The sequence below is a fragment of the Pongo abelii genome, chromosome X (genome assembly GCF_028885655.2).
Source record: "Pongo abelii isolate AG06213 chromosome X, NHGRI_mPonAbe1-v2.0_pri, whole genome shotgun sequence".
NCBI lineage: Eukaryota > Metazoa > Chordata > Mammalia > Primates > Hominidae > Pongo > Pongo abelii.
Window position 1 is genome coordinate 105,855,371 of NC_072008.2, and position 26,380 is coordinate 105,881,750.

Here is a 26,380-nt window from a genome sequence, read left to right on the forward strand (position 1 = left end):
GGAAAGTTTATCTTTTACCTTTAAATCTTCCTGAGGTTAAAAAAATTCTTACCTTTTTTAATGGGCCATTATAATGCTTAAGCTAGTATTTAAAAGTTCCTCCTGAAGTCCAACTGAAACCTCCCCTGCTTCAATTTAAGCAGGCAAGATTCTATTCAACCTTCAGAATCAGCTTTTAAAAAACCACTTTCTCTGACACCCCTAGATTAAGTTAACTCCTTAACCCTTCAGCATTCTAGGCACACATACTTTTATTACCCTATTTATATAATAATTTTTTAAATATATTTGCCATCACACCAACAGAGGTAGGACACAATTTATCTTTGTGTCCATTACACCTGGCAGAGTGACTGACACATACTAGAAAATTGAAGGAAACATTTTTTTTCTTTTTCTTTTTTTTTTTTTTTTGAGATGGAGTTTCGCTCTGTCACCAGGCTGGAGTGTAATGGAATGATCTCGGCTCACTGCAACCTCCGCCTCCCGGGTTCAAGCGATTCTCCTGCCTCAGCCTCCTGAGTAGCTAGCATTACAGGCACCCACCACCGTGCCTGGCTAATTTTTGGATTTTTAGTAGAGATGGGGTTTTGCCATGATGGCCAGGCTGGTCTCAAACTCCTGACCTCAGGTGATCCACCCGCCTCAGCCTCCCAAAGCGCTGGGATTACAGGTGTGAGCCACCACGCCCAGCCTAGTTGAAGGAAATATTTTAATGAATTAGTGAATGAAGCAAATTGTATACTGTTTCATATATAAGCAGAGCAGCTTTCTACTCATAAAACCTTTCTTGCAAATACCAACTTTAGTTCTCTCATTTTGTCCCTTACTAATTAAACAGCTCCCAATTTTTTTTTCCTGTCCATAAGACCTATTTTTCTAATCTGTAGGCCACAGTTTCCTTGACTAGTGATATCTTCCTATCTATTTCAGTGAGACAATCAAGATCCGAGTCATTGTGCCATATATATTGATAACTATGTTTAAATGTACTTACACAATTAGCTTCCTTACAAAAAGTTGGTTGTGAAATGAAATAATACAAATCCATTTCTATATTAAATTCTCCAGGACAGTTTATTATTTGGAGAATAGCCAAATAATTTCAAAATTTTAAAAAGTGTTTTTAACATGAGTAATATTTCTCTAATTTTTTATTAAGAGGCAATATGATGTAGTAGGAACCACATCAGATTTGAAGGCAGAAGACTTGAATTTAAACCCAAAATTTCCTGTAGGCCCTCAGGCATTTCACTTGGCTTTTCTGAGTTTTTCTCTTCTGTTAAACGGGGATATACTAATGAATAACTCACAGGATTGTTGTCAGGACCAAATAAACTAATAATGCATGTAAGAAGACTTTGCTCAATGTAAAACAAATACTAGTGATTATTCTAAGTAATAATAATAATGTAACAGGATGTTTTCTTAAAATTGGATTCCTCAACCTACCAGGAGAATCACTTCATGCATTTAGCACAAGTTGTTTTTTTCTCCATGGTACTGCATTGCCTGTTCATATTTAGCTTGAGATCAGCTGTGACTCTCAGATCTTTGTCTGTGATGCTTGGGATGAACCAGTCTTTTTCAACTCTGTTGTTGTGAATTTGGGTTTTCATCTCCTGTGATAGCCCATCCTTTCATCTTTTTTCCAGTAAGATACTTTTTTCCTAATTTATCAAGGTCACTTTGAGTTTTTCTCTCTAACATCTGTCAAAATACTTAGTGACAGACACCCTAGAAATGTATAGATCAGCCAACAGTCTGCATGTTCTTCCTGCATACAGGATGAATGTGACTATGGGGTTGTCTCTATAGTGGGACCAAAGATACAAGAAGCAAGTGTATTTGAAACAGTATTTGAGAATATCTATTGCAGATGGAAGAGGAAAACATCTCTCTCTGCTAGCAAACATAGCACAACCTTCCCACATACATACAGAGAGGCCAAAACAGCACTCAGACATCTTTCTATAAGTGAGCCTTTTGATAAATGAGATTTTATTTGGCTTCATAGGCAGATATTGAAAGGGCTTACAAGTGGAGGGCACACCAAAGCCTGGAATATTTTAAGACAGAAGCAAAATAAACTACTTATTGGATGGTAATGATCCGAACTGCTGCCATTTGCATATTTTATAGAATGAGCAGTACTTTGCAAGAAGGCTAAAAACAATAGTTTTGAGGATTATGGTCAGGCGCAATATAATAATAGTCCAGGATTTTAGCAGTGGGATTAAAGTGAAATGACTGGGTAGGCCTAGTTTTAAATAAATGTCTAGATTTAGTAAGCACTACTACTTGGATTAGAGAGGAAGGAAAAAAGGACGCATTTTAAAGAGTCCAAATATCTTGAGATAAAGCTACAGATCATGGCGAGGAAAAAGGAAAAAAAAAAAAGTCAAGTCCCACTTAATACATAATGGGTTCAGTTTTGTCAGGATGTTGCCTCTGCTTCTCCCTGGAAGAGTCTGCATAGAATTAAAACTTGTTAAATGTATGACATGACATTGGAAGACAAAAGTACTCTGGAAAAATCGTAGCTGCCAGAGTCCAAAAGGGCACTCAGACTTAAAAATAAGAATTAGCCAAAGAACACTTACAGGAGCTTGAATTCCAAAGATCCTAAGGTGCAGAGGGAGATTTGAATATTTATAACATGAATACACAAACATAAATTTGGTAATCATTAAAGACAATCTAAAAATTGAACCAAAATTAATTGTGCAAGACACTAAATTGGCCAAAATAGTGGTGGGTGGGAGTAATAAATAGATTAATAAAGCACAGCCTTTGTCCTTAAATAGCTAACCATCTCTTTGGGATATGTATATAAAAACATTTGATTTTGGGGGGAGAAAAGAATAATGATGTATACTAAAACACAAATAATGATGGAAGATTAACTCTACTGTATACTAAAACACTCCAAAGCTACACTAATTAAATAATTAAAAAGCTACATTAATTAAAATAATTCAGAACTGGTGCAAAAGCAAACAGATATATCAATGGAAGAAAAGTGCAAACAGACTCTAGAGTTAAGACACCATATGAATCAAATAAATAAATAAAGTGCCATCATAAATGAGTAAAAGCAAGGTCTATTCTATAAAGACAGAATGTAAGTTATGTCAGGAAATAACCCATTTGAAGCTTTGCATCCTACATCAACATAATGGACTAAAGAGTTAAGTGTTTTAACAATTTTTAAAGAAGAAAATATGTCAATATTAACCTGCTCTTGGAGTGAGAAAGAACTTACTGAGCTTAATAGCAATAGAAGAAAATACAATGGAAAAGATTGATAGATACAACATTTAAAATGTTTAAACTTCTCCAGTGAGAAGGATTACATAAAAAAATATTTAAACAAATTGAAAATTTTTGAAATATGTTCAAGAATTTAGAATAATATATAAAGAGCTCATTTGAATAAATAACAACAATCACAAAACCCCTAATAGATTCATGAATCTATTATTCATGAATAGATTATTCATGAAGTATCCAAATTCATAAAAATATACAAAGAAGGAGTATGAAAAAAGGTAATATGGCCAGAGAAAAGTTCCCAAAATATCTAGGATTTAGCCAATTCTGATAAGCTTAAATAATGGTTAAAAGCATCCTAGGAAGGAAAAACAGAGGTGAGAATTCAAATGGCATATCAGCCTAGCTAGAGTTTACACAGGGAAGAAGGCATAAACCGGCAACCCTCAACCATGTGTTCTTTTAACCATACAGCTTTTTAAAGGGGTTAGTACCATCTAAAAATGATAAGATTTTATATAAAAATATGGATTTCTAATTTCTCTTTTAAAAATGAAAAACTCTGGCAACACTGGGCTTGCAATCCCCACATGGCAACAATCAGCTTAAGTTTAGCCACAAGCTATATACTTCAAATGGAAAATTTGCTTCCCAGGTTGCCACAGTCCTCACCAAACCAGACTCACCAATTTGCGTTACCTGCCTGATGTTTATGGGCACTTGAGTTTCCAAACTCTCACAAAAGAAATCAGTGAGAGGACAGGGAGTTCAAGAGAGTGCTTGGGGGTCAGACTATAGGTGGCTCTAAATGTGAGAATATGAAATTTGGACCTTATTTAACAGGTAGCTTACTGCTATTAAAGGTATTTGAGTGGATGAGGAACAACAATATTGAGAGCTGGACATAAGAAACCTTAAGCAGTGTACATCTTACAGAATGAATTTGAGGTAGAAAAAAAATTTGTAACAGCCCCAGTATGAAGAGATAAGACCCTGAAGAGTGGTATTAAAAGGTAAAAAAGAGAAAGGGTTATATACAAGAGTAAAGAATTTGCACAGTGTGGTGACTGAACTCTTATGTGGAGCAAGAAGGAAAAGAACAAAGGAAGAAGACAGCTCAGGGAAAAGAAATGCCCAGATAACCAGATGAACCTTGGTGAGGAAGAAAATGATGGTGTTATTAACGATGTAGGAAACTTTGGAGTCAGAGATAGTCTAAGCGAATACAATAAGTTCATGTCAACTGTTATGCAGGTTTTTATATCTGTTTGTCCTATTAAAATGCAGAACCATGTCTTACTCTTCTCTGAATCTTAAGTACCTAGCATAGGGTTTGGAATAAAAAACATACCCACTAAATGCTACTTGACTCCAGTATAATTTAAGGTGCTATAGCAAAATATTCAAGTAAAAACATTGAAGGTGGTAAACTGGAGCTCAGGAAAGAGGATAGAGACAGAAATACAGATCTAGGAGTCATCCACGTGAATAAGGAAATAAAAAATATAACAAAGGCATAAGACCACTGAGTGGAAATTGAGATGAACAAAAAGCAGAGGACTAAAGCTCAGAGAACAAGCACACTGAAGATATGGGAAGAAATCAGGAAGGAAAACAAAAGAAGAAGGATAAGCAAGGTAAAAAGAGATCCAGGATGATAGAAAACCAACAGAGAAAATAATTCTAAAATGGAGGACTTGTGTGAAAATGTTTTTTTAAAAAGCAAGAGGATTATTAATACAAATTTCAAATTAGTTATTACTTGGAGTATGGGCAGGGAGGAGGATGTAGGGGAAAGAAATAGAAGGTAGGCAAATATTCTATTTCATAATCTGATGGAGATTACATGGGTATTTGCTATATTATTAAACTGTCTATGTTTAAAAAGAGAGAGAGAACTTAATAGCATTTCCAAATCTAGAAACTTATACTATGGATATATTCACACAAGCAATCAAATCCAAATGCATTTGCTTGTATAAGCATGTTTACTGCAACACTGTGATAGCAATAATTTGGATACAACCTGAATATCCATTGATGGGAAATCAGTTCAATGAGCTATGATTCATCCTTAGAAGAGATCACCCCTCAGTCATTTTTTAAAGAGATAAATCTGTATATCAATATGGAATACTCTACAGGACTTATTTTTAAGTGGAAAAAGAAATCTATGGAACATATTATACATAATGTGACCCTGTTTGTATAAACAGATGTTTGATTATGCACAGAACATTTCAGGAAGGATATACAATAAATTGTTTCAGTTATTGCTTCTTGGGATAGAAATGAGGGATCCAGCACAAGGTTGGGTAACTTTCACTTTTTATTTTACACCTCTATAAATCATTCCCCAAGGAAGGTTGATTTGCCCACGGCAAAGTTGGAGAAGGAGTGAGGAAGAAGAGAAAGACTTGGACAGGCCACTATATGTGATGATTTTAAAGTCACTAGGAGCCTTGAATAGAATACTTTATTTAGAGTGGTGGGGACAAAAGATAGACTGTGGGTAAAGGAAATCATAGTAACAAGAATAACTTATTCTTTTGAAAAATCTGGTGGTAAAAGAAGGAAAAAACTAGACAGTTGCTAGTAAGAAAAACATAAGATAAATTAAGGGTTCTTTTAGGTCAGAGTTTTTATGATTACAGTTTTAAAGGGCTTGTAGAACTGAGCTTGTTTATAGGAAAAAGGGAAGAACTCAGTGAAAGAGAGAGAGATGTTAATGATATTAAAGGAGAGAGCCTTAAAACGTTCAGAATAAAGCCAAGGCGAGGGAGGGATGACCTGAAGCATTTCAAGGGAGCAGCTGAAAGAAGAAGACACTGATAGACAGGCTCTCCCTTGAGAGAGCATGAACTCAGAGAACCCAGAGGAGGGACAGTTGATGTCTGGGGCAGCAGACTATCAAATAGGATTAGCACAGAAAAGCACTCTCTTAACATGGACAAAAGAAAGACTTTTTTTTAAGCCTATGGAAGAAGTTTCATGAGGAAGGAAAGTCAAAAGTGAACTCGAAGGGATCAAGGAGAGAACCAGAGAAAAGGACATCCAGGTCCAGAAACTCAAAAGTATGTCACTGATATTGCAGGTAAAGGAGAAGGGAGAGAAATGCATGTGTATATATAAATTATATTGCATTCAGAGGACACAAGACAGGGAGAAGAGAAACAGTGGCACATCAAGTTGAATTCCAAAATATATTTATTATTATTATTGTTTATACATGTCAGGGGGAAACATGCACATAAGAAATAACTTTCCACAAAGGTTTCTTCAGGCCTTTGGACATTATCACACTGTGCTGCTTTTACTTTCCTCAGGGCACTTTGAAGTCAGCTCCTATGCAGGACCCTGAAATCTGGCCCACTAAGGGGCTTTGGCTTCAGGTGCCAGGAACTCTTACACTCAGAAGGGAGCAAGCTCTGTTTAAATGAAGCAGTCCAAGTTTTCCCTTCCATGTGCGAAAGGATAAAAGAAGATCAGCTCAAATGTATCTTTTTTATAGAAATAATCTCCCCCTTGGCCTCTCTGGACGAGTCTGCTCAAAACCAGCTGAAAACAATATCAAGGCTGCCCTCCCTGGCCTTTGCTTCTTGGATTCAGAATTTATCTTCCAATAATGGTTTTTACTTTTTTGACCTGCTTTTTTTTAAAAAAACAAGGTGCACCTTTTATTCCCCCATTTCCACATGCAAGGGCTTTATTTTCATGATGGACTGAGTCTCTTCACAGTGTCATGCATGACATAATCCTTGAAAAAATCTAATGTGACATGACAGACAGATAACACAGCCACAAAAAGCCAAAAAGAAAATGTTAAAGTGATATTCTTAAAACACAGACTGTAAACACACAACTATTTTCCTAAACCTAAAGCACTCACGAGATGAGGGTCTAGCAGCCTTTGTAGGGTAAAATTAACTAGTTAATTGAAAAAAATAGTAGCCTGATGAGTGCATACACTTCCTAATAGAACATACAAACAAAATCACTTTATTTATACACTAAAAATGGTTGATTACAGACAATAAAATGTATAATTGGGTCAAAAGGATGTGAAGTATATTTAGGTACCATGTGGGATATTTCTTCAGTCAAAAACAAACAGACTTGGGGAGGGTGGGTCCACCAAGTCAATACCAAAAGCAGCTGCCTGTGTTACAAAATGGATAGGGTACCATGAAATTCTAAAGTAAGAGCCCCCAAGCCCTATTTCATTAGGATGGACTCTGATCATTTCAGTTTTCTATGGTGAATATAGTTCTTGAGTTTAGTTAGGCCTTGTAAAGAAGGCCCTGGGGTTGGGAGTGTGCCAACCTTCAGAAAGCATGGTCCTTAAGTTTTACTAAGTGAGAATAGATAAGTGGAAAGAAACAAGTCACACATCAGTACCATTGACAGTCATTATTCATGGATTCCATATTTGTGAATTTGCCTACTTGCTAACATTTATTTGTAACCCCAAAATCAATATTCATGGAGATTTTGCAGTTATTCAGACACATGCATGCACAAAACACTGAAAAATTTGCATCACACACAGGCATGTTCCCTATGGTGTTTAAACAAAATGGCACCTGCCTTCTTGTTTTGGTGCTCATACTATAAACAAGTATCCAGTTCATGGTATATTTAATGTCACAATTTTCTTTTTTTTTTCTTTTTGCTTTTTCTTGGTGATTTTACTGTTTTAAATGACCCCCAAGTGTAGTACTAAAGTGCTGCCTAGTGTTTCTAACCTCAAGAAGGCTGTGATGTGCCTTATGGAGGAAATACATATATCAGATAAGCTTTATTCAGGCATGCATTATAGTACTATTGGCCATGAGTTCAATGTTGGTGAATCAACAATATATATTAAATAAAGTGTCTCTAAACACAAATACATATAACCAGGTTACATTTTGATCCACTGACAAAAATTTTGTGGTCAAAGGCTATAAGGAACTAACCCTGTATTCCTCCTAGAGTCAATGACTCAGTATTCACTAACTCTGTATTTGCAGTAACATTAGAAAACATAGCTATCATAAATGAAAATTGACTGTAGCCCATTAAGCACACTACTAAAGCTAAAGCTTAAAAGCAAATCTCAGAAGTAACATGAATGTATGGCAGAACAAATTCCAAAACACTTTTTAAAAAAAAAAAAAACTAAGTGTAGCACTCAGCAATATAAAGTTCACAAGGTCTGGCATACAATAAAAAATTGCCAAGCTTACAAAAAAGCAGGGAAATATGAGCCATGACCAAGAGAAAAATATCAATTGATAGAATAATATCCAGAATTGACAGACATTGTGAAATTAGCACACAAGATTTTTTAAATGATAATATAAATATTTTTCATATTTTCAAAAAGGTCAAGGAAATTGTGAATATAAGAAGGAGAAAAATAGAAAGTATTAAAAAGCCAAATGGAAATTAAAAAGACAATAGACTTGATTGTACAGAAAATAAGATATAGCAGAAGAAATCACCAGTAAACTTGAAGACATGGCAATAGAAACTATAGAAAATAAAGAACAAAGAGAAAAAAGTCTAAAAAGATACACAGATCATCAGAGTCTTCTGTGACAATATCAAGCAGTCTAACATAAGTGTAACTGGAGTCCCAGGAAAATGAGAGAAGGGACAAAAAAAAATTGAGAAAGTAGTGGCAAAAATATTTTCAAATTTGATGAAAATTATAAGTGTAATAAACCAAGAAACTCAAAAAATCCCAAGCAGAATAAACATAAAGAAAACCCCAAGGCACAACATAATCAAAAAGCTGAAAACCACTGATAATTTTAAAAATCCAAAATGAAGGCAGAGGAAAGGAACACAGTACATATAGCATAGCAGAGATAACAATTACATCACACTTCTATTCAGAAACAATGGAAGCCATAAAATAATAGAGACACAGTCCCAAAACACTGAAAGAAAACAACAAAAAAAAGTGTCAACCTAGAATTCTAACCTCAGAAATGATAGGTTTCAAAAAAAAAGCCAAATGATTTTTTTTTTCAAAATAGCAAAAGTTGAAAAAAAACTTGCAGTAAAAGACATATTAAAGGAAATTCTTTAGCCAGAGGAAAATTATATTAAATAGTAATATGTATCCACTCAAACACTGAAGAGTGCCAGAAATGGTAATATGGATAAACATAAAATATATTTTTATCATTTAAATCTCTTTATTAATTAACTGTAAAAGCAAAAAAGTAATGATAATAATATTGTGAAGGTTGTAACATATATAAAAGTAAAATGTATAAAACAAGAGCATAAAATATTGGAGGAAAATAGAAGTATACCCTTGTAGGTTATTATGCTATACATATAATAATATAAGATTATTTGAAAAGGTATACTGTGAGATCATAAAATGCATACTTTAAAGACTCTGGAAATTACTGAAAAATATATCAAAGACATTAGCTAATAACAGAAGAAGAGTGCATGGAATAAAATGTTTTAAAAATGCACAATCCAAAAAAAAGTCAAGAGAAGGTAAAAGGAAATAAAGAAGAAAAGGACAAATAGAAGAGTCAATTAAGCCAAAATATACAAACTAAAGAAATAATAAAGAGAGGAAATTAATGAAAGAGGACACAGAAAAAAGTAGAGAAAAATCAATTATGCCAAAATCTGTTTCTTTGAAAGAAGCAATAAAATTTATATACTTCTGCTAGCTTCAGCAAGAAAAAAGAGTGGGAAGGCACAAATTACCAATATCAGGAATCGAGAAGGGAACATCACAACATATTCCACAGATATTTAAAGGGATAATAAGTAACTCATTCCAAGTAACATTAAATAAATACATGCCACTCTTTCTGTCCAACTGATTACAAATATAAACCCAGACAGAATTCATGGACCAGCCATTTGAAGAGAGAAAATTAAATTACAACAGATTGGAGGATACCAGAATTCTAAGTAAAACAAAATCAGTGGTGATTTTACCAATTGTTTTGTTCTAGTATTTCAATCCTCAACTCAATGAAGTCTGAAACACAATAGTGAGTACTATGGTGCAAACAGAGAGACATCCAGGAGAAACCAGACTCAAGGAATAGGAAAGAGAACTGGTAAACCTCAAAGAAAGTGGAGAAAACCACTAGGATTTTTTTTCTCTTCATTTTCTCTGTTCTCTCTATCTCTATCTCTCTCTCTCTCTCTCTCTCCTGTCCTCCCACACCTTATTGCCAGAAGCAGCACAATATTGGTGGTTTCTGATTGGAAGAATTTATAAAGAAGCACCAGGGAACCAGCAATTACCGAAAAATAGAGCATGAGGAGCTTAGGAAAGAGAACCCATAAAGTTGTTAAGAACACCTGGGCACAGCCCTGACCTGCACACGGATGGGTATTATCCTAGTTAGCATAAGAAGACTTTGAGAACTCAGCTAATAAATAGACTTCTGCCCATGTTTCAGACTGACCATTGGGTGTCACACATGGAAAAGTTTCAAATAGCATCAAAAATTGAACTGACATTGGAATCTCAGCCCTTAGAAAGCAAGTTGGACCTTGCAATCTGAACCTAAGGAAGTCAGCTGTCTGCTAAAACAAAAAATATCAATATCCTCTATAATACTGAAACCACACATAGAGTCTCAAACTAATATCTAAAATGTCCAGAATATAATCCAAAATATTATAAAGCAACACAAATTTATTATCTCACTGCTGTGTAGGTCAGAAGTCACGTACACTGTGGTTCAGCTGTTTTATCTGCTGAGTCTCACAGGCCAAAATGAATATGTCAGCCATCCCGGTCTCTTATCTAGAGGCTGTGGGTTAGTATCCACTTCCTAGCTCTAGTAAAATAAAGTTTCATGTAGAACTACTGAGGTCACCACTTTCTTGCTGGTTGCCAGCCATGGCTTGTCCTCAGTTGGCTGCATTCCCTGGGTCATGGCTCTTGTCAAAGCCAGCAATGCAAATCTAGTTTCTCTCACGCTTCAAATCTCTCTGACTCCTGTCCTTCTGCCTCATCTCAATAACACGTCTTCTGCCATATCTCTATGACTTTTCTCTCTTCCACTTCTACTTTTAAGGATTCAGGTAACTGTACTGAACTTATCTGGCCTATCTTAAATAAGCTGATTGGTAATCTTAGTTACATATGCCAGATAACTATGTATATATATATATGTATATATGTATTTTTCACAGGTTCTGGAGATAAGAGTATAGGCATCTTTGGAGAAAAATTATTCTGCCTTCCACATAAACCTGCATATTTAAGAAGCTGAGCACATCACGAACATAAGAAACCACCAAAAATCTACACTCCTCAGGTACATCATAATCAAACTGCTAAAAACTAAATACAAAAAATATTGAAAGTAGACAGAGAAATGATACCTCGTATAAACAAGAATAACAATTCATATAGATAATGATTGCTCATTAAAAACCAAGGGACAAGAGACAAAAGGTAAGTTTCACCATAATATTCAAATGCTAAAAGCAAAGAATTATCAACCCAGAATTTTGTGTCCATCAAAATTACTCTTCAGGAATAAAGGGGAAGTCAAGATATTTTTAGATGAAAGAAAAATATGATAATTCATTACTAGCAGGTATGCTCTAAAGACTTATTAAAGTAAGTTATTAAAGCAAAGGGAAATAATACCAGAAAGAAAATTGGAACATAAGGAATGAAGGAGAGCAATAGAAATGGTAAATAACTATTTTCACCATTAAGATACGATTTTTTACCAGCGAGATACAAGATACAAGTTTTACGAGTAAAATACTACTTTTCTCCTTTTCACCCCTTTAAAACATGTTTGATATTTCAAACAAAAATATATAGCATTCTCTGAAGAGATCTGAAGATGTATATAGATGTTATGTAGAAAAGATGCCTACAGTGTAGAGGAGGAAGGGAAAATGTACTTATATGGTGGTTTCTACATTCCAATAAAAGTAGTAAAATATTGATATTAAATAGACTTAAAAGTTAAGTGTGTATTTTGTAATCCCTAGATAAACCACTAAAATTATTATACAAAGACATAGTCAGAATTTTAATAGATAAATTAAAGTGGAATACTAAAAATTATATAAATAATTCAAAAGAGGGATGAAAATGAGAAACAGGGGACTACAAGACAGAAGGAACAGAGAAAACAAATAATAAAATGGTAGACATATCAAAAATTATATCAAGTGTAAATGATCTAAACACACCAAATAAAAGGTAGAAATTGCCTGAAAGGATGAAAAAGACATGATTCAATTATATGCTGTCTGAAGAAATTTACTTCAAATGTAATATAAATATATTAAAAGGAAAATAACAAGATGCCATACAAGCACAAAGCAAAATAAAGCTGAAGTGATGCGTTAATATAAAAGTAGACTTCAGAGAAAACAAAATCAGAGGATTAAAAACAGACATTACATATTGACAAATGAGTCAATTAACCAAGAAGACATAAAAATTCTAAGTACACATTCACCTAATTACAAACATTCAAAGAACATGAAGCAAAAACAGACAGAACCAAAAAGAGAAATAGACAAATACAAAATTATAGCTGAAGTAGTCGCTCCTTTTTTCAGTGACAGAAGTGGTAGACATAAAATCAGCAATAACAGAAAAGAACTGAATAACACAATCAAACAACTGAATCTAATTAACATTTATACAACAGTCAACCTACAACAACAGAATACACATTTATTCAAAAGGCACATGGGACATTAACCAAATGATATGGTTTGGCTCCACCCAAATCTCATCTTTAATTGTAATTCCCATAATCCCCACATGCCATGGGAGGGACCCAGTGGGAGGTAATTGAATCATGGGGGCAATTACCTCCATGCTGTTCTCATGATAGCCAGTGAGTTCTCATGAGATCTGATGGTTTTATAAGTGGCTTTCCCACTTCGCTTGACACTTCTCCTTGCTACCACCACGTAAAGAAAGACGTGTTTGCTTCCTCTTCTGCCATGATGGTAAGTTTCCTGAGGCCTCCCCAGCCCTGCAGAACTGTGAGTCAATTAAATCTCTTTCCTTTATAAATTACCCAGTCTTGAGTATGTCTTTATTAGCAGCATGAGAACAGAATAATATAGTAAATTGGTACTGCAGAGAGTGGGGCACTGCTGTAAAGATACCCGAAAATGTGGAAGCAACGTTGGAAATGTGTAACAGGCAGAGGTTGGAACCATTTGGAGGACTCAGAATTAAAAAAGGAAAATGTGGGAAAGTTTGGAACTTCCTAGAGACTTGTTGAATGACTTTGACCAAAATGCTTCATAGTGATATGGACAATGAAGTCCAGGCTGAGGTGGTCTCAGATGGAGATGGGGAACTTGCCTGGAACTAGAGTAAAGGTCACTCTTGCTATTCAAAGAGACTGGTGGCATTTTGCACATGCCCTAGAGATCTGTGGAACTTTAAAATTGAGAGAGATTGTTTAGGGAATCTGGCAGAAGAAGTATCTGAGCAGCAAAGCATTCAAGAGAAAGCAGAGCATAAAAGTTTGGAAAATTTGCAGACTGATGATGTGATAGAAAAGAAAACTCCTTTTTCAGGGGGGAAATTCAAGCCAGCAGCAGAAATTTGCATAAGTCACAACAAGCCAAATGTTAATCACCAAGACAATGAAAAAAATTGTCCCCAAGGCATGTCAGAAACCCTCACAGCAGCCCCTCCAATCACAGGCCCAGGGGCCTAGGAGGAAAAAATTATTCCTGGGCTGGGTCCAGGGTCCCCTTGCTGTGTGCAGCCTTGGGACTTGGTGCCCTGAGTCCCAGCTACTCCAGCTGTAGCTAAAAAAGGGCCAACTATAGCTCAGGATATTGCTTCAGAGGATGCAATCCCCAAGCCTTGGCAGCTTCCATGTGGTGTTGGGCCTGTGGGTGCACAGAAGTAAAGAATTGAGGTTTGGGGACATATGCCTAGATTTCAGAAGATGTATGCAAAGCAGCCCCCTACAGCGTCTTCACTGGGGCACTGCCTAGTGGAGCAGTAGGAAGAGGGCCACCATCCTCCAGACCCCAGAATGATAGACCCACCGAGAGCTTGCACCATGCACCTGGAAATGCCACAGACATTCAATGCCAGCCTATGAAAGGAGTCAGGAGAGGGACTGTACCCAGCAAAGCCACAGGGGTGGAGCTTCCAAAGTGTGTGGGGGCCCACCTCTTGCATCAGCGTGACCTGGATGTGAGACATGGAGTCAAAGGACATCATTTTGGAGCTTTAAGCTTTAATTACTGCCCTATTGGATTTCTGACTTGCATGGGGCCTGTAGCTCCTTTGTATAGGGCCAGTTTCTCCCATTTGGAATGGCTGTATTTACCCAATGCCTGTACCCCCATTGCATGTAGGAAGTAACTAACTTGCTTTTGATTTTACAGGCTCATAGGTGAAAGGGACTTGTCTTGTCTTAGATGAGATTTTGGACTTGGACTTTTGAGTTAATTCTGGAATTAATTAAAACTTTAAAGGGCTGTTGGGAAAGCATAATTGTGTTTTGAAATATGAGGACATGAGATTTGGGAGGGACTAGCAGTGGAATAATATGGTTTGGCTGTGTCCCCACCCAAATCTCATCTTGAACTATAGTTCCCATAATCCCCCTGTGTCATGGGAGGGACCCGGTAGGAAGTTTTTGAATCATGGGGGCATGATTCACTTCCATACAGTTCTTGTGATAGTGAGTGAGTTCTCATGAGATCTGATGATTTTACAAGGGGCTTTTCCCCTCCCTCACTCAGCACTTCTCCTTGCTGCTACCATGTGAAGAAGGACATGTTTGTTTCCCCTTCCGCCATGATTGTAAGTTTCCTGAGGCCTCCCCAGCCCTGTGGAACTGTGAGTCAATCAAACCACTTTCCTTTATAAATTACCCAGTCTTGGGTATTTCTTCACAGCAGTGTGAGAATGTACTAATACACCAAAATAGACCCTGTCATAAAACAAAATAGACCCTGTCATAAAACAAACGTTAACAAATTTAAAATAACTGGAATCATATAAAGTATACTATTTTACCACAATGTAATTAATCTAGATATCAATAACATAGATTAAAATCTCTAATCAATTCAAAATTAATACACTGCTAAATAATACATAGGTTGAGGAGGAAATCTCAAGATAAATTTTAAAATATTTGAACTTAATATAAATGAAGCATAACATATCAAAATTTGTGAGATGCAGCTAAAGAAGTTCTTAAAAGAAAATTTATACCATTAAGTGCTTATATTAGACAAGAAGGAAGGTCACAAGCAAATCATCCAAGTTTCCACCTAAGAAAACTAAAAAAGGAAAACAAAAAATAAACCCTAAGCAAGAACAAAGAAGGGAGTAATGAAGATAAAAGCTAAAATCAATGAAATCCAAAAATTGTATAAACAATATAACAAAATTAACTCATAAGCTGCTTCTTTGAAAAGATTGATACAATTTATAAATTCATAGCAAGACTTATAAAGAAAAAAAGAAGGGGGCCACAAATTACCAATATGAGGAATAGAAAATGAGATATCACCACAGAATGCGCAGATATTAGGACAGTAAGAAAATATTACAAACAACTCAACATACAAAAATTTAACAACTTTGATCAGAAAGACCATCTCTTAGAAAACTGAAAATGACCAAAACTCACCCATGATAAATAGATAGCTTGAACAGCACTACAACTATTAAAGAAATGGAATTTGTAGTAAAGAAAACAAAAAGGAAGAAATCTCTAGGTCTAGCTATCCATTTCTGGTGAATTCTAATTAGCATTTAAAGGAGAAATAATACCAGTACAGTACAGTATCTTCCACAAAATATGGTTACAGGAAACACGTCCCAACTCATTTTACAAGGCCTGCATTATCTTGATACCAAAACTAGACAGAGACACACACAAAAAATAAAACTACAGAACAATATCCCTCCTGAACACAGACACAAAAATTTTCAACAAAATATTAGCAGACTGAATTCAGCACTATATAAAAAGTAAATACATCACAACAATGTGGATTTTATCCAAGTAATACAAGGCTGGCTCAATATTTGAAAAATTAACCAATGTAATCAAACATATTAACAGTCCAAAAAAGAAAAATCACATGATAATGTTAACTGATGCCAAAAAGAACCTATTTAATAAAATATCCATTGATAATAGAAACTCTTAGCAAATAAGAAACAAAGGAGACTTTCCTCAACTTGATAAAGGGCATTTATAAACTCCTACAGCTAATATCATATTAGACAGCAGAAAACTAAATGTTTCCCCGTAAGTTTGGAAACACTGAAAACTACAAAATCCCGCTGATATAAAGAAAACCTCAATAAATGGAGATACTATAAATACTGAGTCAATGAGAGGATGGCACAATTTTGTTAAGACATAAGTCCTACTGAAATAAATCTGTAGATTCAATGTAATCACAATGAAAATCCCAGCAATTTTTTTTAAATTAGAAAGTGACAAGCTGATTATACAATGTTTATAGAAATTCAAAGGAATTAAGATAGTCAAAGAAATTTTGAAAAAGAACAAAACTAAAGGTTTAAACTATTTGATTATTGCATCTTTATAGTAAGTTTTGAAGAAAATTTAGTATTAAAGATTAAAAAAAGATCAATGTAACAGAATGTAGAGTGCACACATAGTCCCACACATATATAGTATTAATTTTCAACAAAGTGCCAAGTTAATTCATTGAGGAAAAAATTTTCTTTTAAAGAAATTATACTGAAAAAATGGATATCTATATTTAAAAAATACTCTTGATCCTTACCTTACACCATATAAAAATTTACTTGAAATGTGTCATGTATCTATTTTTTTAATTTTTTAACTACTTTTTAAAAAAATGTGGGTGTGTAGTAGAGAGATATATATATTTATGGTGTATATGAGCTGCTTTGATCCAAGCATGTCATGTGAAATAAGCACATCATGGAGAATGGGTATCCATCCCCTCAAGCATTTATTCTTTGAGTTACAATTTAATTACATTATTTAAGTTATTTAAAAATATACAATTATTATTGACTATATTCACCCTATTGTGCTATCAAATAGTAGGTCTTATTCATTCTTTCTATTGTTTTTGTACCCATTAGCCATCCCATCTCCCCCCTCCAATGCCTACCCAAACTCTGTTAATTATCTTTGTACTCTCTGTGTTCATGAGTTCAATTGATTTAAGTTTTAGATCCTACAAATAAGTGAGAACATGCAGTGTTTTGCCTTTCTGTGCCTGGCTTATTTCACTTAACATGACGAACTCCAGTTCCATCCATGTTGTTGCAAATGACTGGATCTAATTCTTTTTATGGCTGAATATTAACCCATTGTGTATATGTACCACATTTTCTTTATCCATTAATCTGTTGATGGACACTTAGGTTACTTACAAATCTTGGGTATTGTAAACAGTGATGCAACAAATATGGGAGTGCAGATCTCTCTTCAAAATAGTGATTTCCTTTCTTTGGGGTATAAACCCAGCAGTAGGATTGCTGGATTTATAGTAGCTCAATTTTTAGTTTCTTGAAGAGGCTCCAAACTGTTCTCCATAGTGGTTATACTGACTTTCATTCCCACTAACAGTGTACAAGGGTTCCTTTTTCTCCACATCCTCGCCAGCATTTGTCATTGCTTGTCTTTTGGATATAAGCCGTTTGAACTGGGGTGAGATGATATCTCATTGTAGTTTTGATTTGCGTTTCTCTTATGATCAATTATGTTGAGCACCTTTTCATATGTCTGTTTGCCATCTGTGTGTCTTCTTTTAAGAAATGTCTATTCAAATCTTCTGTGGTTTTTTTTATCAGATTATTAGATTTTTTTCCTATAGGGTTGTCTGAGCTCCCTATATATTCTAATTATTAATCCCTTGTCAGAGGGATAGTTTGCAAATATCTTCTTTCATTCTGTGGTTTTTCTTTTCACATTGTTGATTGTTTCCTTTACTGTACTGTAGCTTTTTAACTTCATGTGATCCCATTTGTCCATTTTGCACGTTGGTTGCCTGTGCTTGTGGAGTATTGCTCAAGAAATCTTTGCCCAGACCAATGTCCTGGAGATTTTCCCCAGTGTTTTCTTGTAGTAATTTCATAGTTTGAGGTCTCAGATTTAAGTGTTTAATCGATTTTGATTTGATTTTTGTATATGGCAAGAGATGGGGGTCAAGTTTCATTCTTCTGCATATAAATATTATTTTCTCAGCACCATTTATTGAAGGCACTGTCTTTTCTCCAGTGTATATTCTTGTCACCTTTGTCAAAAATGAGTTCACTATGTGTGTGGATTTGTTTCTGAGTTCTATATTCTGTTCCATTGGACTTTGTGTCTGTTTTTATGCCAGTACCATGCTGTTTTGGTTACTATAGCTCTGTAGCATAAATTGAAGTCAGGTAATGTGATTCCTCCAGTTTTGTTCTTTCTGCTCAGGATAGCTTTGGCTATTCTGGGTCTTTTGCAGTTCCATATAAATTTTAGGATTTTTTTTTTCTGTTTCTATGAAGAATGTCATTGGTATTTTGATAAGAATTGCATTGAATCTGTAGATTGATTGCTTTGGGTAATATGGACATTTTAACAATATTGATTCTTCCAACCCATGAACATGAAACATTTTTCCATTTTGGGGGGTCCTTTTCAAATTACTTCATCAGTGTTTTATATTTTTCATTATAGAAATCTTTCACTTCTGTGGTTAATTCCTAAGTATTTAATTTTACATGCGGCTATTATAAATGGAGTTACTTTTTTATTTCTTTATCCCATTGTTCACTGTTGGCATATAGAAATGCTACTGATTTTTTTTTATTTCCAACTTTAAGTTCAGGGGTACATGTACAGGATGTACAGGTTTGTTAAATAGGTAAATGTGTGCCATGATGATTTGCTGCACACATCATCCCATCACCAAGGTATTAAGCCCAGCATCAATTAGCTATTCTTCCTGATGGTCTCCCTCCTTCCATTGCCCGCCTCCCCCAATAGGCCCCAGTGTGTGTTGTTCCCCTGCATGTATCCGTGTGTTCTCATCATTTAGCTCCCACTTGTGAGAACATGCAGTATTCGGTTTTCTGTTCCTGAGTTAATTTGCTACGGATAATGGCCTTCAGCTCCATCCATGTCTCTGTAAAGGACATAATCTCATTTATTTTTATCACTGCACAGTATTCCATGGTGGATATGTTCCCCTTTTTCTTTATTCAGTCTCTCATTGGTGGGCATTTAGGTTGATTCCATGTCTTTGCTATCGTGAATAGTGCTGCAATGAACACCCAAGTGCATGGGTCTTTATAATAGAACAATTTATACTCTTTTGGGTATATACCCAGTAATGGGATTGCTGAGTTGAATGGTATTTCTGCATCTAGATCTTTAAGGAATCACCACACTGTCTTCCACAATGGTTGAACTAATTTAAACTCACACCAACAGTGTAAAAGCATTCCTGTGAATGGGATTGCATTCCTGATTTGGCTCTCAGCTTGACTGTCATTGGTGTATAGGAGTGCTAGTGATTTTCGTACATTGATTTTGTATCCTGAGGCTTTTCTGAAGTTGTTTGTCAGCTTAAATAGTTTTGCACCAAGACTATGGGGTTTTCTAGATATAGGACCATGCTTTCTGTAAACAGGGATAGTTTGACTTCCTTTCTTCCTATTTGAATGCCCTTTCTTGCTCTTGCCTGATTGCCTGGCCAGAACCTCCAATATTATGTTGAATATAAGTGGTGAGAGAGGGCAACCTTGTCTTGTGCCAATTTTCAAGGGAAATGCTTCCAGCTTTTGCCCCTTCAGTATGATATTGGCTGTGGGTTTGTCATATATAGCTCTTATTATTTAGAGGTATGTTCCTTCAATACCTAGTTTATTGTGAGTTTTTAACATAAAGAGATGTCGAGTTTTATCAAACGCCTGTTCTGTGTCTATTGACATAATCATGTAGTTTTTGTCTTCAGTTCTGTTTATGTAACAAATCACATTTATTGATTTGTGTATGCTGAACCAGCCTTGCATCCTTATCCTGGGGATGAAGGTTACTTGATCATGGTGGATAAACTTTCTGATGTGCTGCTGGATTCAGTTTGCCAGTATTTGGTTGAGGATTTCTGTATCAATGTTCATCAAAAATATTGGCCTGAAGGTTTTTTGTTGTGGTTGTTGTATCTCTGCCAGGTTTTGGTAGTAGGATGATGCTGGCCTCATAGAATAAGTTAGCAAGGAGTCCCTCCTTTTCAATGTTTTGGAATAGAAATTTTCAGTAGGAATGGTAACAGCTCTTCTTCGAACCTGTGGTAGAAGTCAACTGTGAATCCGTCTGGTCCTGGTCTTTTTTTGGTTCATAGGCTATTTTTTACCGTGTCAATTTCAGAACTCACTATTGGTCTATTCAGGGATTTAGTTTCATCTTGGTTCAGTCTTGGGAGGGTGATATGGTTTGACTCTGTGTCCCACCCAAATCTCATCTTGAATTGTAATCCCCATGTGTCAGAGGAGGGACCTGGTGGGAGGAAATTGGAACATGGAAACAGATTTTCCTCATGCTATCCTTGTGATAGTGAGTGAATTCTCATGAAATCCAATGGTTTTATAAGGGGCTCTTCCCCCTTCTCTCTCTCTCTCCTGCCTCCATGTAAGACATGCCTTGCTTCTCCTTTGCCTTCTGCCATGATTGTAAGTTTCCTGGGGCCTCCTCAGCCATGCAGAACTGTGAGTCAATTAAACCATTTTTCTATGTAAATTACCCAGTCTCAGGTAGTTCTTCATAGCAGTATGAAAACTGACTTCTACAGAAAATTGGTTCCAAGAGAAGTGGGGTATTGCTATAAAGATTCCTGAAAATGTGGAATTGACTTTGGAAGTGGGTAACAGGCAGAGGTTGGAACAATTTGGGGGGCTCAGAAGAAGACAGGAATATGTGGGAAAGTTTGGAACTTCCTAGAGACTTGTTGATTGGTTGTGACCAAAATGCTGATAGTGATACGGACAGTGAAGCCAAGGCTGAGGTGGTCTCGGATGGAGATGAGAAACTTGTTGGGAACTGGAGTAAAGGTCTCTCTTGCTATGCTTTAGCAAAGAGACTGGTCACATTTTGCCCCAGTCCTAGAGATCTGTGGAGCTTTTAACTTGAGAGAGATACTTTAGGGTATCTGGCAGAAGAAATTTCTAAGTAGCAAAGTGTTCAAGATGTGGTTTGGCTGTGCTTAACAGCATATAGTAATATGTGTTCACAAACTGATGATCTGAAACTGGAAGTTAGGTTTAAAAGGGAATCAGAGCATAAAAGTTCAGACAATTTGCAGCCTGACTATGCTATAGAAAAGAAAAACCAAAATCAATTTTCTGGGGAAAAATTCAAGCCAGAAGCAGAAATCTGCATAACCAACAAGGAGCTGAATGTTAATAGCCAAGACAATGGTGAAAGTGTCTCCAGGGCATTCCTGAGATTTTTGCAGCAACCCCTCCCAACACAGGCCCAGAGGCCTAGGAGAAAAAGATGGTTTCCTGGGCCAAGCCTGGGTTCTGGCTGCTTTCTGTAGCCTCAGGACTTGGTGCCCTGCATCCCAACCACTTCAGCTCAGGCCATTGCTTCAGAGGGTGCAAGGCTGTATTAGTTCATTTTCATACTGCTGATAAAGACACATCCAAGACTGAGCAATTTACAAAAGAAAGAGGTTTATTGGACGTACACGTGACTGGGGAGGCCTCTCAATCATGGCGGAAGATGAAAGGCATGCTTCACACGGTGGCAGACAAGAGAACAGAGTTTGTGCAGGGAAGCTCCCCTTTTTAAAACCATCAGACCTCATAAGACTTATTCATTATCATGAGAACACATAGGAAAGACCTGCCCCCATGATTCAATTACCTCCCACTGGGTCCCTCCCACAATCCATGAGAATTCAAGATGAAATTTGGGTGGGGACACAACCAAACCATATTGTTCCACCCCTGGCCCCTCCCAAATTTCATGCCCTCACATTTCAAAACCAATCATGCCTTCCCAACAGTCCCCCAAAGTCTTAAATCATTTCAGTATTTACTCAAAAGTCCACAGTCTAATGTCTCATCTGAGACAAGGCCAGTCCCTTCCACCTATGAGCCTATAAAATCAAAAGCAAGTTAGTTACTTCCTAGATACAACGGGGGTATAGGCATTGGGTAAATACAGCCATTCCAAATGGGAGAAATTGGCCCTATACAAAGGGGCTACAGGCTCCATGCATGGTCCAAAATCCAGCAAGTCAGTCAAATCTTAAAGCTTCAAAATGATCTCTTTTGACTCCATGTCTCCCATCCAGGTCACATGGATTCAAGAGGTGGGTTCCCATGGTCTTGGGCAGCTCCACTCCTGTGGCTTTGCAGGGTACAGCCTCCCTCATGGCTGCCTTCGCAGGCTGGTGTTGAGTGTCTGTGGCTTTTCCATGTGAAAAGTGCAATCTTTTGGTGGATCTATCAATCTGGGATCTGAAGGATGGTGGCCCTCTTCTCACAGCTTCACTAGACAGTGCACCAGGAGGGACTTTGTGTGCGGGTTCTGATCCCATGTTTCCCTTCTGCACTGCCCTAGCAGAGGTTCTCCATGAGAGCCCCACCCCTGCAGCAAACTTCTGCCTGGACATCCAGGCATTTCCATACATACTCTGAAATCTAGGCAGAGGTTCTCAAACCTCAATTCTTGACTTCTGTACTATCATCAGAGTGAACAGGCAACCTACAGAATGGGAGAAAATTTTTGCAATCTATGCATCTGACAAAGGTCTAATATCCAGATTCTACAAGGAACTTAAACAAACTTTCAAAAAGAAAACAAACAACCCCGTCAAAAAGTGGGTGAAGGATATGAACAGACACTTCTCAAAATAAGACATTTATGCTGCCAAAAAACATATGAAAAAAAGCTCATCATCACTGGTCATTAGAAATGCAAATCAAAACCACAATGAGATACCATCTCACACCAGTTAGAATGGCGATTATTAAACAGTCAGGAAACAACAGATGCTGGTGAGGATGTGGAGAAATAGAAATGCTTTTACACTGTTGGTGGGAGTATAAATTAGCTCAACCATTGCGAAAGACAGTGTGGCGATTCCTCAGGGATCTAAAATCAGAAATACCATTTGACCCAGCAATCCCATTACTGGGTATATACCCAAAGAATTATAAATCATTCTACTATAAAGACACATGCACATGTATGTTTATTGCTGCACTATTTACAATATCAAAGACTTGGAACCAACCCAAATGCCCATCAATGATAGACTGGATAAGGAAAATGTGGTACATACACATCATGGAATATTATGCAGCCATAAGAAAAAAATGAGTCATGTCCTTTGCAGGGACATAGATGAAGCCGGAAGCCACCATCCTCAGCAAACTAACAAAGGAACAGAAAACCAAACACTGCATGTTCTTGCTCATAAGTGGGAGTTGAACAATGAGAACACATGGACACAGGGAGGGGAAAATCACACACTGGGACCTGTCAGGGGGTAAGGGGCAAGGGAAGGGAGAATATTAGGACAAATACCTAATGCATGCACAGCTTAAAACCTAGATGACAGGTTAAAAGGTGCAGCAAACCACCATGGCACATGTATACCTACGTAACAAACCTGTGCTTTCTGCACATGTACCCCAGCACTTAAAGTAATATAAAAAAAATTTTTTTTAACTCAAAACTGACTATTTCCAGAAAACTATAAAATACCTCAACTAAAAAGAATGCATAATGAAATTCTAATCTAATACAGGTCAAAAATGTAAAAAGTTTATGAGCCTTAACAGGAAAAATAAAACAACTTTTGATGGCCATTCCTGTTGAAATGAGAACCATAAAGTAACAGAAAAGTGGCTACAAACCCACCAAGAACACCAAACAGGGAGAAAATAAAAGTCCATTTTCATCTCTGTTATTATCATAAAATCCTGTGTGACTACAGGCCAAACTTCTGGTGGCAGAAACAGAGTTCTTTATAAACTTCAGATGTCCTGTTCATAAAAAAAAATTTCACGGGAGTTGCACTAGTTCTAAAGACTCGTCTGTTTTAGCTTACCTATTGTATGTATTCAATCTAAGATAGATAAAGCCTTTTTCTGTAACCTTTGATTATTATTAGGCATCAAAGGTAAGAAAAGCAAGACGGGGTACAAAAAAGCAAAATTTCAACCGTAATGACAATCTTTTTGTCATAGTCCAAAAGGGTCCTGCAATCTCTCCCCTTTCAGTGATTTGACAAGTCTTTGTACTTAATCTTGGGTCAGCAAATCATGCAAGTGAAATCTGTCTCTGATATGTGGTCGAATATCTTCACTCAGTTCTACAAGCTTCTCCAGGAATGAAATAAATTTTAGGAGTTCACTGTCATTTTTATCCATAAACCAACTTTCTATAGGGGTTCCATTAGAAAGGTGATATGCAAAGGTTTGTGGTGAGTTGTCAATTATTACAGTTTTTGAAAGATCTCTTCCAAGAATATTCAAGTTGTTTATATGATTTCCTTGTACACAAACACAATGTTCACAGAAAAAACGGTGCCTGACCAGTTGCTTTTTAGGGTCTACTATGTTCAGTAATGTGCCTGCATACACCTTCTTAGAAGCAGTAAAAAGAATAATCTCATACATCTGAGAAGTTCATCCCAGGAATTCCCTGATAAAATGGTCTTAATATCACCCAAACCTGATAAATGACATCTTGGAAAAGGACTGGAAAAGTAAGTGCTGCCTCTTCTACCTCATTTAGACTACAGAGCACTACTGTTTCATCCAAGTCTAAATCTAGGGAGAATTTCGGTGTGCTTCTTGTTTTCAATGGAAGAACAGATTTCCTATTTAGTTGTTCTTCTATCAGTGGTGGGACATGTTTGATGAAATAATAGGGGTCAAATACTTCCAAGCCTTCTTCATAGGTGGCCTCTGCATGGGCTGATGAATAACCACTATCTGGAATGACTGGTCCTGTAAGGGGTGGGATATCACAATTAACTGTTTCTTCTGCTTCTTCTAAACCATTGTGGTTTGTTGTTGTTGTTGTTGTTGTTGTTTTGTATTTTTAAATGATACTTTAAGTTCTGGAATACATGTGCAGAATGTGCAGGTTTGTTACATAGGTATACATGTGCCATGGTGGTTTGCTGCACCCATCAACCTGTCACCTACATTGGGTATTCCTCCTAATGCTAGCCCTTCCCTAGCCCCCCATCCCATGACAGGCCCTGGTGTGCGATGTTTCCCTTCCTGTGTCCTTGTGTTCTCATTGTTCAACTTCCACTTATGAGTGAGAACATGCGGCGTTTGCTAAACCATTATTTATTGATGGTCTCACCCGAACTGCTTGATTTGAGTAAGCTGCTCCATTAGTTGATGTAGTAGAACAGGTAGTGATCTCATCCACCCGTTCCATATTAAGTTGTTTTACTATTTCTTCAGCTCCAACAAAGTAGTCCTTAGAGGACTGCCAGAGGAAGGATTATTTTCTAATTTTCCATTTTATTTTACATGTTGATTTGTCATTTCATAACTACCAGTTTCTCCATTTACTTGACTTTTCTGTCTTATTCAAGATATCTATTTGTTAGGTTTCTCTCCTGCTCTTGGTGTTGATGTGATCAAATTATTATCTATATCATGCTCAATTATACTCCATTTTGAAGGATTTTCTCTCTCTTCCTTAGGTGTGCTTCCTTTAATGAATTTTTTAATTGAAGACCAGCCAGTTTCATTCTTTGGTGGTTTTTCTCCTCCTGAAGGCAGGCTATCATCAACCTATGAATATTTCCTCTTTGCTCTGGCAATGAGTTGTATTTACTGCTGAGAAGCTTTCCATGTTCTCAGCCTCATCTTTTATGGGTGCCACATATAAAACTGACTGTGATGACAGAGAAGTGTCCTCAGGCTCCTGTAATGGTCTCGACTGGACAATACATGGTGTCTTTCCCACTTACCCCGCAGCAGCAACAGAACCAGCTCCTCCAGCCAGTTGCCATTTCCTGCCTACCTGAAAATGATCTTATTTCTCCTTTGCTTATGAAGCTTAGTTTGGGTGGATATGAAATTCTGGGTTGGAAATTCTTTTAAGAATGTTGAATATTG

At 36.6% G+C, this 26,380-nt stretch overlaps 1 pseudogene; it reads right to left on the minus strand.

Annotated features, from left to right (window-relative positions):
- Window positions 1–24,535: 24,535 nt before the first annotated feature.
- On the minus strand, window positions 24,536–26,128 carry LOC100446079 (CTD small phosphatase-like protein 2; annotated as a pseudogene).
- Window positions 26,129–26,380: the final 252 nt, after the last annotated feature.